Genomic DNA, 12,538 nt, shown 5'->3' with positions numbered 1-12,538 from the left:
ACTCATTGTTTGAGCATTTAATCAACTTGCATAGTTTGTATCCTATCCTGCTCTTTAAATAAACATCTATCTGGCTTAGTACAATATGTCATTAGCATATTAACAAACAGCATTGTTTCCAAATGAAGAGAAGTCAACATAAAGCTTTATACAAATACTGGTCTGTCCTTCTTGACCAGCCACAGAAATACACATACAATCATAAGTCAACAGAAACACAATAGTATATTTCTCTTGGATTAACAAATCTAATCATCTGGCTGATTAAGATTATAAGCCGTTTCTGCACAGCTAGCCTTTTAAAACCTGCATTTTTTTAAATTATTTATCCTCTTTTCTTTTGTTGGTTAGAGAAACAATTATTGTCACCATTGTATAAAATAGATTGATATGCTTCTTAATAGCATTCTAAAGCTGTGCGGCTGCCACACTGAAAGCACAGCTTCAGAGAGGAAATTAACTTTATTCCTACCAGTAGCCTTAGCTTTCAATCATAGAAGCACGGCCGGTGTAGCTTCATTCACCCCTCTGTATACAGTGAACGTCGGCTGTAACCATACCGTGTCACTGACTGAGAAACTCTGACAGACCTCAGCACCGTATTAGTGCTGAGCTGACTGTCAGTTAGTGCCGGGGCATAGTTACAGTAGCCACTCACTTTGTACTGAGTGCTGACTGAAGCTGCGACGGCTGTGCCTCTATGGCTGAAAGTCGGAGGCTGCTGGGAGGAAAAAAGATAATTTCCTCCTAATAGCTGGGATTTCAATGTGACGACTGCACAGCTTTAGAATGCTATTAACCTGAAAATTAACCACATATAGGCAGGTTATTAGCATTTTTTGACATGATAGGTCCCTTTAAACAAAATAGTAATAGATGGAACATGTGAAAAGCAATCTCGTTTTGACATTGCTGTGCACTGTGTTCATTTTTTACGCCACTATTACAGCACTTTTTCAGATGAATTCCAGGCAGAATCTGACGGAAAAAGAAGTCATGTGTGTATGTTCTTAGGCAGATTTCTGGCACAAGAAGCGTAGTAAATCAGCACTAATGTTTGTAAGAAAAAAAAACTTAAATGCATATGGATTACATACAACAGTTTGAAACTGGAGTCGTATGGCGTCTCACCTAATTTTCCTTTGGGTCAGCCTTTATAATAGTGTCTCTAAATAACAAATTAACATTTACATAACATGATATATTGAGTAAATGCAAAGAAAGTTGGCCAGTTGGACACTGCATAAGTAGCTTATAAAATGGGGTTCTGCTTCCAATGCAGGCACTAATAAGCCTTTCAAATATTAGTAATGTTTTAGTTCTATTTTAAATCTTTATAATTGTTACTATATAATAATGTATGAACTATTAAAAGAAAATCTTAGTGGTTACACACCTTGAATGCAATTTATATATAAAAGGCTTCTGATAGCAAGCAAGTCAATCGACAAAGCTACACTATGGGTGCAATAACAAATGAAATGAAGAGTCATGTTCACATAAAAGTGGATGTCCTTGAAAGATAAAATGTCTGTATGATTGAATTGGATTTACCATATTAAATGTTTTTTAAAGTATGCTATTATCCAATATAATGTCTAGCAACATTTAACCTTGGCCTTCAAGAAAAAAAAAAAAACTTTCAAGTGACACTCACTTTTTTTGTCTCACAATGGATTATGCATTCAGTGTTTAATGTTCATCTTACAGTCACATTTTGTTTCATAGGACAATACACTGCGCACGGCTTAATACGAGAGGTAATTTAAAGGGATCTATTGGCATCATAAATCAGGAAAGGTCTGCTGGAGCAGTTTATGAATAGTTGTAAAACTCTGAACCTGAACTGCATCATTAGAATCAGGTGCCACATATTGTTATTTATAATTGTGTCTACTGAATGTCTTTTAACTGTTACTAGGGACTGAATGTTCTACTTTGATGATGAAAGATTATTCGTTCACTTCTTGCAGCATAATTTGATGTGTATTGTGCTATAGACAGAGCAAATATAGTGTTCCAACATTTAATAGAATACTATGAAAAATGAAAAGGTGTTGTCACATTTGCAGGCTTTTAAACGGAGAGCTGCTTCAATGTATTTTCTGAATTAAACCGGAATGTCTGCTGAAAGGTACATTTGGTAAAAAAAAAAATAGAATATTGTACTGTGTCAGCTGTTAAAAACTGTTTGAGGTTAGGGACTTTTGTAAAAAAAAAGACAAAATTATTCTAAAAATGATACCTGCATTGTCCAAGCCGAAGAATTAACAATAATTACAATTGTAAGTTCTTGTGGGCAGAGATCTTGATGCTTCTGACCCTAAGAAAGTTTGCAATTGTACTTTTTAGCATACCAGCGAGCATTTAAATAGAGCTAATGTAATCCACATAATAGCCCTAGAGGATTGACTGAACTGCTCTCTTAAGGTATTATCTGAAGGTTTCGAGCAAAGCGTTGTTACAACTTTGCAATACTGAGATATATTTTATGTTGGGATGTCAATGTCATAGAAGAATCACAATGTTAGTGGCTTTCGGATCAATTCACTAGTCATATCATTACTTATATTTATCTTTGTAATGCATCTTAATGCATAGCTGTAGTTATAATTGCATATGTATTTGTATTACTATATATTTATAAATTAAAGGGCAAAAATCATATTTTTCCCAGGCTGAAAGCACACTTTAAATGTTTAGAAGCCTAATTATCATGAAAAAGCTTGTCTCAAGAGTTACTACACTAGTTGGAGACACAGAGCAAAAAGAAAGGAGGGGTAGAAGGATCATGTTGCAGAAAAGGTATAATAGAAACAAGTCACCAATTCTGCATTTATCACCCACTCCTGGTTTTGGCTCTCACTCTGGAGAAAAAATACTGATCGAATACTGACCAAATACTGAGAGTGGGGCCGTGGCCTAAGACTCATGCTGTGAGAGGGAAGGAAGAGCAGCAGGTTGAAAGCAACTCATTGGCTATAGTACAAAACAGAGTTCTCCAACATCACACCATAAAGAACACCCTAATAAGTACAGATATAGAAAAAATTACTATTTGCAAAAAAAAGATAAAAAAAATAGGATGAACCCAGTGAAAACATGCATGTGCCAGAAAACAATTATTTTATCTGTACTACATGTAATAAATATATGCTGTATATAGCTATCTAAGGAAGGATTGGGCCTCACTGTAACCTTGGAAAACTGCTGTATACTTAACCTATGTGTCCTGGATTGTTTGTGCTCATGACTTTTTGCTGTCATTCAATTCATTAGGTCAGAAAAATAAGGACTCACTATGAGCTGACATTGGTACCTTTCATGGATTAATCATTTTGAGAACATGTAGGATGTGAAGATGGTAAAGTAGTTTACTCTGGCATAAGCACTTTTATAAGTTGCCTCTATTGTGATGGCACTGTTGCAGATGGCCTAAGTTATAATTCTTTTTCAGGCTGGATTTGCTTTTACTATGTAACCGAGTTCTGTAATTAAGGCACTTTTGCAAGCATTCTTTGACATTGTATAAAACTGACTTTATTATTGGGGCACCACTTTAAGCTGGATTGCAGTATAAGGCAGTATCATGGTGAACTCTTTTATGATATGCCTTTAATTTACTGTGTTATGGCGGCACTGAGGAATCTGAAATATTTGCTATAGTGTGCTTAAAGCACCATTTATAAATATGCCTTTTCCTAAAACCTCACATTTAAAGAGTGATAAGCCCAAAAACTCTAACGTCTCAGTCTTCATCATTTGAAGGCACCAAAATCTACCACTGAAGAGATACAACATGTCTCAGATTGACATCTTCGGGACATCAGAAGCAGAACAGAACTAATATGAAAATCAACAGCTACAGTATAGTACAATATAATTTCTGGTGATGCATTCATAATCATGGGTCTAGAGTTGGAGATGTTTAAAATATCTTTCATTCAGGTAGACAGGTTTAGAAATTCTTATCCTGTCTTGCTGACAACTTTATCTTCCAAAAGGTAGAAGCTAGAACAAGGGGATCTGCTACATGAAACATGGAGGAAATGGTTGAGGAGGTATGGATGACTGGGAATTTAAGAGGCAGTGATCATGCTATCATAGAATTTTGGATAACTAGAGGAGGAAGACCTGTGAAGAATCAGACTTCAAGGTTGGATTTCAGAGCAGCAAATATTAAGAGACTCAGAAAGAGGATAGGAGGGATCCAATGGCTGGATGTTCTTAAGGACAGAAATGTCCAGGATGGGAAATTTTGAAGAATGAGATTCTCAAAGCACAATCGTTAGCAATCCCTAAAAGAAGGAAGAATAGGAAGCATTTAAGGAAACTAGGATGGATGAACACAGAACTTAAACACATGCTAAAAAGGGAGAAAGAAATGTTTATCAAATGGAAAGAGGGAGGCATATCTAAAGAAGAATAAAATGCTGTCTGCAGAACCTGTAGGGCACACATCAGATTAGCTAAAGCTTATAATGAATAAAGACTTGCAAGAGATTTCAAAAGCAATAAGAAAAGATTTTGGGGGTATATCAAAAGTAAAAGCAAAGTCAAAGATGATAGAGGATTTTTACAGGATGAAAATGGTAAAAAATTATGCTGAGAAGACCGAACTTTTAAATTCCTATTTTGCATCTGTTTTCTCTCAGAAAGTAAATGTAACATCAACTGATCTTCACTGCACTATTGAAGGAATAGAAGAATCCACACTAACTATAAACAGAGATAGTGAGGGAATACTTATCTAGCAAATTAATTCAAGTCTCCAGGTCCAGATGAATTGCATCCTAGGGTACTGAAGGAGATAGCAGAGAAACTACTGAACTACTCTCCATAATCTTTGAAAATTCTAGGAGAACAGGAGAAGTCCCAGAAGACTGGAGAAGAGCGAATGTTGTCCCTATCTTGAAAAAGGGGAAGAAGGTGGACCCAGGGAACTATAGGCCTGTGAGCCTTACATCTATTCCAGGAAAGATCTTTGAACAAATTATTAAACAGCATGTATGTAAGTACTTGGATAAGAATACATTAATTAGCCAGAGCCATCATGGGTTTGTAACTAATAAGTCATGTCAGACTAACTTAATTTCCTGCTATGACAGAATCACTGACTGGTGGATCAGGGAAATGCAGTAAATATAGTATATCTTGACTCCAGCAAAGCATTTGACAAAGTATCTCATACCATCCTTATTGAAAAAATTACCAACTATGGAATGGACAAGGCATTCATAACTGGCTTCATAACTGGCTTAGTTATCGGACCCAAAGAGTGGTTATAATTGGATTCATAACTGGCTTAGTTATCGGACTCAAAGAGTGGTTATAAATGGTTGCACATCCAGTTGAAAGAATGTCTCAAGTTTGGTACCACAAGACTCTGTCCTGGGCCCTGCATTGTTCAACATATTTATCAATGATTTAGATGATGGAATTAAGGGTAAACTGATTAAATTCGCTAATGACATAAAGCTAGGATGGATAGCTAATATTAGAGAAGAGAGAGACAAGATTCAAAAAGATCTAAACAAACTGGAACTGTGGGCAGCAACTAACAGAATGTTTTTTAATAGGGAAACATGCAAAGTCCTACATCTGGGCAAGAAAAATGAAAAAAGCATATACAGAATGGGAGGAATAAGTCAAAGTAACAGCACGTGTGAAAAAGACTTGTGTATACTAATAGATCACAGACTGAATTTGAGTCAACAGTGTGACGCAGCAGCAAAAAAAGGCAAACCCAATTCTGGGCTACATTACCAGAAGCATACAGTCTATTTTTAAAAAAGACATTGAAAAGCTGGATCAAGTTCAGTGAAGACTGATCAGAATGGTCACCGGTCTGCAAACAATGTCCTACGAGGAACAGTTAAAGGATCTGGGAATGTTTAGCTTGCAAAAGAGAATACTGAGAGGAGACTTAATAGCTGTCTACAAATATCTCAAGGGATGTCACACTGTAAAGGGATCCTCCTTATTCTCATTTGCACAAAGAAAGACTAGAAGGTATTGGATGAAACTGAATGGGAGAAGATTAAATATTAGAACATTTTTTTTGAGTGGATCAGGCTTCCACGAGAGGTGCTGAGTTCTCCTTCAATGGAAGTCTTCAAACAGAGGCTGGACAGACATCTGTCTGAGGGGTCTTTCACACATCCATGTTTCGAATACATGTAGTGCCCGTTTCCACATGTACTGGAGGCACTGTTTCCGCACTGTTCCCAAGCGCTGGGTGCTGCAGGCATCTGTCATCATTGTCCCCTGCCGGCGCTGAGATCAGCGTGAGCAGGGAACATTGTTGAGAGTTGTATTCTGCCCACGCTGTGTCCAGCAAGTGTAAAATAATAATAAAATAAAAAAAATTTACTCACCTTTACACCTAATTCCCTGAAGTCATTGACCCCTGTAAAAAAATAAAATAAAAAACAACCATAATACTCACCTGTCCAACATACTGTCCCATGCTGTAATCCATCTGACCAACAATTCTGCATCAGCGTCTGCAGTGGCTTGAGGCGACAGCACACGCTGAGGAGCAGAGGAGAATGACGTGCTCCAGCAAGCAGGCCCCTAAACTCCGCTGAGTTCAGTGAATGACAGGACACTGCTCGGTGAGCTCAGCGCTGTCCAGTGGACTAGGAGACAGCCGGAGCAGAATACTACGCTCAACATTGTCTCCTGCTGGTGCTGAACGCAGTGCCAGCAGGGGACAATGATGAGAGCAGCATTCAGCACCTGGCGCTTGGGAACAGCACTAACTGTCCCTCTGATTCCCAGGTGCCGATACATGTGATACTGATGTGGCACACGGGCAGCACACGGTTGCCACATGCGTGCCATACATATCATACACGTGGACACACACACGGACATGGATATCTCTGTTACTGTTTTTTCCAGTACCGGAAATATCCGGACATGTGAAAGAGCCCTGAGATGGTTTTGTGAATCCTGCATTGAGCAAGGGGTTAAACACGATGACCCCGGAAGTCCCTTCCAACTCTAACATTCTGTGATTCAATGATCTGGTGAGAAATATTAATCTTTGTTATTTATGTACTTGGCTTTTAGGCACTTATTATGGATTTATCAATTGTACAATCTGGAGACTTTGATAGTGGGTTGATTTTTTAACCTTTGTTTTAGGCAAATTTTCCAGTTATCATAAAACCAATGTGTATAACTTGTATTGAAAACTTCATAGATTGTTTTGTGGTTGAGCTTGTACTTTTATATCCAACTTCTTGCCAAGCACTGTCCAGTTTAATTATCTCTTACTGCTGGTAATTGCTTGAGATGATTAGACATAATGAAAGAGAATCGCAACCTCAAATTGTCATTATAAAGTCATTAACTTAACAATAAACTTTTATTTAAAAAAATGTTTTTAATACAGATATTGATGAATATATGATCATCTGTTTACAAACACATGTAGTATAAAATTGTCCTAGATTTATAAAATGAAATATCTGAAAAGTCAGTAGAAAATGTAAGCATAATAATAATCTTAAGATATCAAAAATCAACTAAAAAAAATTTGGAAGTATCCCAGAGACATTTGCCGAATGTCTTTGCCTGTTCTTCTGTTTGCAATACTTGTTTCATGACATTTACATTGTGTTTTACACATATTATATAATAAAAACCAAACCATAATGCCACTTACACCAAAAAATATAAAGAACAAAATAGTAAAATCAAATGTACTGTAAATTAGCATTTAAAATAGCATTTAGGAAATGCTAATATTGCTTACAAATAAATATTTTATAAACTGATAAAAATGAAATGCTCTTGTTTCCTGCTTCTGTTCCTGCCATTATCTGTTAGGACCCTGTTTTTATCAATCTGACAAGTTTTTTTTTACAATATCCAATAAGGGGGTGAAAACAGATTGTTATCTCCATTCATCTATTTCCCCTTTGTTCCTATTTAATTCTAGTAGGTCTACACATTATTGGGTTATAATGGAATGATTCCATCACGTTAATATTGAAACATAGTTTGAAGAAAACATACATTTGATAATTTTCTTTAACATTTTCATTCTTGATTTCTTCCTCAAAAACAAGATTAGGAATTGTCTGAAAGTTTGATTAAAATTATATTAAAACCCACTTATACTTATACAAAAATAGTCCAGTTGCTCAATTTGGACATTATGAAAACGTATTTCCATGTTTTATGCCTTTATATCAGGATTGCTCTATTGTAAAATGATAATTATATGTTTTGGTTTGAAACATAAAAAGCAAAATTTGCAAAAAATAATATTTTCATTTTAAAAATACATACTGTTGATAAATATGACATTATGAACCATTGCACTACACACATAAATTGATTTTTTTAACTTATTCTTTGGATTGTTCATATTCATGTGTTATTAAAATACACAGCATAAAGGCAGATTTTCTTGTCTGCAATGAGATTTATTATAAATTAGTCTTGGACGTTATAAACGAATTGTAGAAACGCTTGAAAAAATTCCTAAAACAATTACAAAACTGTGAGGAGCTAAAAGTCCTTACGGAATAATTATTGCTTAAATACATAAAGTTAGAGAAAGAATTTTAGCTACTAAACAGTTCCTGCCATAAGGTACCTAGAAGCTCTGGCACATTCCTTAGGGCATGTAAAATGAATAGACTGGAGGCTTTTTTGCTTTTGGAAAGATCTCTATGGCTTTAAACTGAATAATAAATATGGACCATGCTATGAATTAAATTTGGAAAGTAAACGTTTAAGGCACGTTTGCTTAAATATAGCCTCTGGTATATAAAGATTTTCGCAGGAAAACGTATCACATTCTGTTTGAGTCAATTTATTCAGTTATTTCTATTGTTTCACTGAGGTTTTGGGATACTGAATTGTTAAAGTGCTTTGGTAAATCGTTGAGAAACTACATAGTTTATGATATCAAGAAACAGATTTATTCTTATAGATATATTTGCATTTATTTAGAATCTCCTATTCATGAAACCATTATATCTGCTTCCTTTGTAGCGTTGGCATGAAAATGAAAGATATGATATGCATTATTGCAACAATGGTTAATTAATATGAAAATATGTAAGAAAAAAATGATAATTGCTCATTATGGGATAATATCATAATTAAAAACTCATGATTATAACATTATACCTACCTTTTGCTCAATACCCATTTCATGCTTAAAATGACTAAAAAGTACCTCAAGCATTTTTTTTCTGAATTTTGTACACAATCATTACATGTTCGTATTTCCCTACGTTACGCAAATTTGCATATATAAAATGGTAGCTTTTGTTAAGATTTTTGCTTGATAAGGGTATAGTTACAACAGCATACATATTGTACGGTGTCTAATGTACACAACTTTACTAATACTTGACCTAATGTATATCCATGTGAGGCGCTCATTAGTTCTTCCCTTGAAGCATTAAGACCAGAGCTCCTTAGGGAAAAATTGCTTTGATATATAATACTTAATTATTACGCATTTGCAGTTTTGTTTATGCAAGCATTAATAAAAAAAATATCTTTGGAAACACACAGCGATTTGCATTGCTAAATTGAAATGCATGACCACCGTTTTCAGCATGATATGATTGTGTGCATGAGGTTTACAGCAAAGTTTATCTTCATACAGTGTATGTTAGATTGTTCATATTTAAACTACATTTTTTGTGCATTACGTATTACGGCTACTAAGGTCTGATTTTTTATGCAATAAATCTAATAATTTGCTTAAAGGGAACCTGTCACTAGTTTTGTCATGTATGAACTATAACTATGACTTTATTCAGCGCTTGTGCTGTATTCCATAAATGCTCATACAACCCCCGGACTTCCCCTGTAAACCATCCAAAAACCTTTTTAAGTTGTCCTGCGCTGTATGGTAATCGGGTCGGTCTGGTCCGATGGACATGGTTTCGGACCTCTCCATCCCTCCCCCTGGCTGCTGCTCACCATTCTCCTTCTGTAATTGATATGGATGACTCCTGGCGTCATCCACATTGCCGGACAAAATCTTGCACCTGCGCATAAAAATCGCTGCTCGCACTTGCGCACTATGCTTTGCCCTACTGCAGGCGGAGCTAAAAACATAAGTGCGCATGCGCCCGCAGTAGGTGAAAGCATAGTGCGCAAGCGCGAGCTGTGATTTTTGTGCGCAGGCATAAGATTTTGCCTGGCAATGTGGATGACGCAAGGTGTCATCCACGTCAATTAAAGAAGGAGGATGGTGAGCAGCAGCCGGGAGGAGGGTTGTAGAGGCCCAAAACCACGCCTATTGGACCGGACAGACCAGATTTCCATACAGCACGGGAGAATTTAAAAAGGTTTTTAGGGGGTTTACAGGGAGAGTGATGGGGTTTATTGAATGCAGGACAAGCGCCGAATTAGACCATAGTTATTGTTCATATATGACAAAACTGGTGACAGATTCCCTTTAATCTTTACAATTCTACCTGTTCAGACCCGTAATGTCTTTTTCTCCTGGCATTGCTCTTATTTTAAGTATCATGACTAATGGAAGTTTGTGGTAATAAAAAAACTTTGTGTACGGTGACAGTGATAAAAAGTTGACCAACCAATACATAGTTCATTAAAGGAATGATCAGCTTTTATGAAAAAGCTGGATTTAGCATTACTAGCGCCTCTTGTGTTTGAATACGGTCTACACAGAGTACAGTGATTTATAAAAGATATTTAAATGGAATCTTTCAGTACAAAATGACTGTTCAAACCAAGCACAGGTGATCGGTGCATCCCTGGTGTGGGCAGTTAGTTTAGTTCACCCTCACACCTACCGTGTTTCACCGAAAATAAGACCTACCCTGAAAATAAGTCCTAGCAGGAATTTTCTGCCTTTTGGGAGTAGGCTGGAAATATAAGCCCTACGCCAAAAATAAGCCCTAGTTGCTGTTCAAAGAGGAAGTGTCAAAGCAGCTAAAAAAGTTAAAGAAAGCATGCAAGTGCCGACCGTGGATGGGCTCTTGCACAGAGATCTGCGTCGCTGTCAGGTCCATCACCATTCCAGCTGCATCGCACTGCAGCTCAGACACACAGATTGGGTCCCAGTATCACTCCGCTCTCACTTACTCCATGCGAGTAATACTGCTTCTGGCCAGGAGGGGGAGCCAACTGCTGTGGAATGCAGGGAGACCTGACAGCGACGCAGATGTGCGAGCCCATTCACTTGCCAACTCTACTGTTTAGGGTCTGGTAAGTGTGATTCTTTTGGGGGGTGTATGCTTTCTTTTTGGGGTAGAATATTCAGGAAAGGGAAGGGGGGGATTAGTTATGTGAATAAAATATAACTTTTTTTTATATATGTAAAATATTCAATTGGATAAAAGAATTCCATATACCAATTATTGTAATGGGCATACATTGGATCACTGCTATATATCCGCGCTCAATAATTCATGCTGCAGGAGGATAGTTGGCAGGCTGAGATACATGGTATCACCTTCAGAACGCAGCGCTGCGCCTCTATTGTGTTTAATGGTAAACTGTGGACACGCTACTCTTTTGGGGGTAAGCAATAGACAATAATACATTTAAAAATGGAAATTAAAGTATAAATACTGTATATATTTAGCCAGCAGATGGCACCGCATACAATAAATAAATAGGGAAAGGTATGACCATATAAATTACTGTAATAACCCTTATTGGAGTATTCATCTAATAATATAGTCTTGAATAAATTATAAAATGATATCTTTATTACTTGTATTAAATATCACAAAAGGTTAAAAACAAGAAGAATACTTTATAGTTCATTTGTGGCTATACCTCATTTGTGAATTCCGTAGATCTGTTTAACTTTTTTACATGTACCGTATACCTGTACAGTAACTGCCTGGATACTTTTTTACTGATTCTGCTTCTCTTGGTATATATATATAAGGATCTCAAGAAATTCATGATGGAATTCAGTTATGATGATGCTCCAGAATGTGACGACATGGTTATATTTGCATAAATGATGATATTTTGTTAAAGAATAAATGTGGATTTGTTGTTCATGGAAAAATATAAGGCATCCTCTGAAAACTAGCACTAGCACATTTTTCGGACCAAAAAATACTATAAGACCCTGTCTTATTTTATTTTTCTGTAAAGCCAGAGTTGTCAAACAATGAAGAGGAGGGTGGAGATAGATGCAAAATAAGTAGGTAGAAAGGTGCTCTGAATGGTTTGGCCACACCAAGAGTACACCGCACACCTGTGCTTGGTTAGAACAGTCATTTTGTGCTGACAGACTCCATTTAGCTAAATATTAGGAACCATTTTGTCTGATAGTATAAATTTAATGGAATATCTACTAATACAGATATTCATTTATATTTTTTAACGTTGTGCTTACATGGGGTAGTACTGGAGAGCTAATTGCTGCAATAAAACAACAGGCATCTTCTTCCAAAAATCACTTACGCCCATTCATCAGTGCAATTAGAACAGTTTTACAGCATATACATTTATAGCTTATTGGTGGTATTGGTTTAGTGTTGGTAAACATGTCTTACTAGCACTATTG

This window comes from Phyllobates terribilis, unplaced genomic scaffold (assembly GCF_046119375.1).
Source record: "Phyllobates terribilis strain yellow unplaced genomic scaffold, ASM4611937v1 Scaffold_11__3_contigs__length_659146591, whole genome shotgun sequence".
Classification (NCBI taxonomy): Eukaryota; Metazoa; Chordata; class Amphibia; order Anura; family Dendrobatidae; genus Phyllobates; species Phyllobates terribilis.
This window is presented reverse-complemented; position numbering follows the sequence as displayed.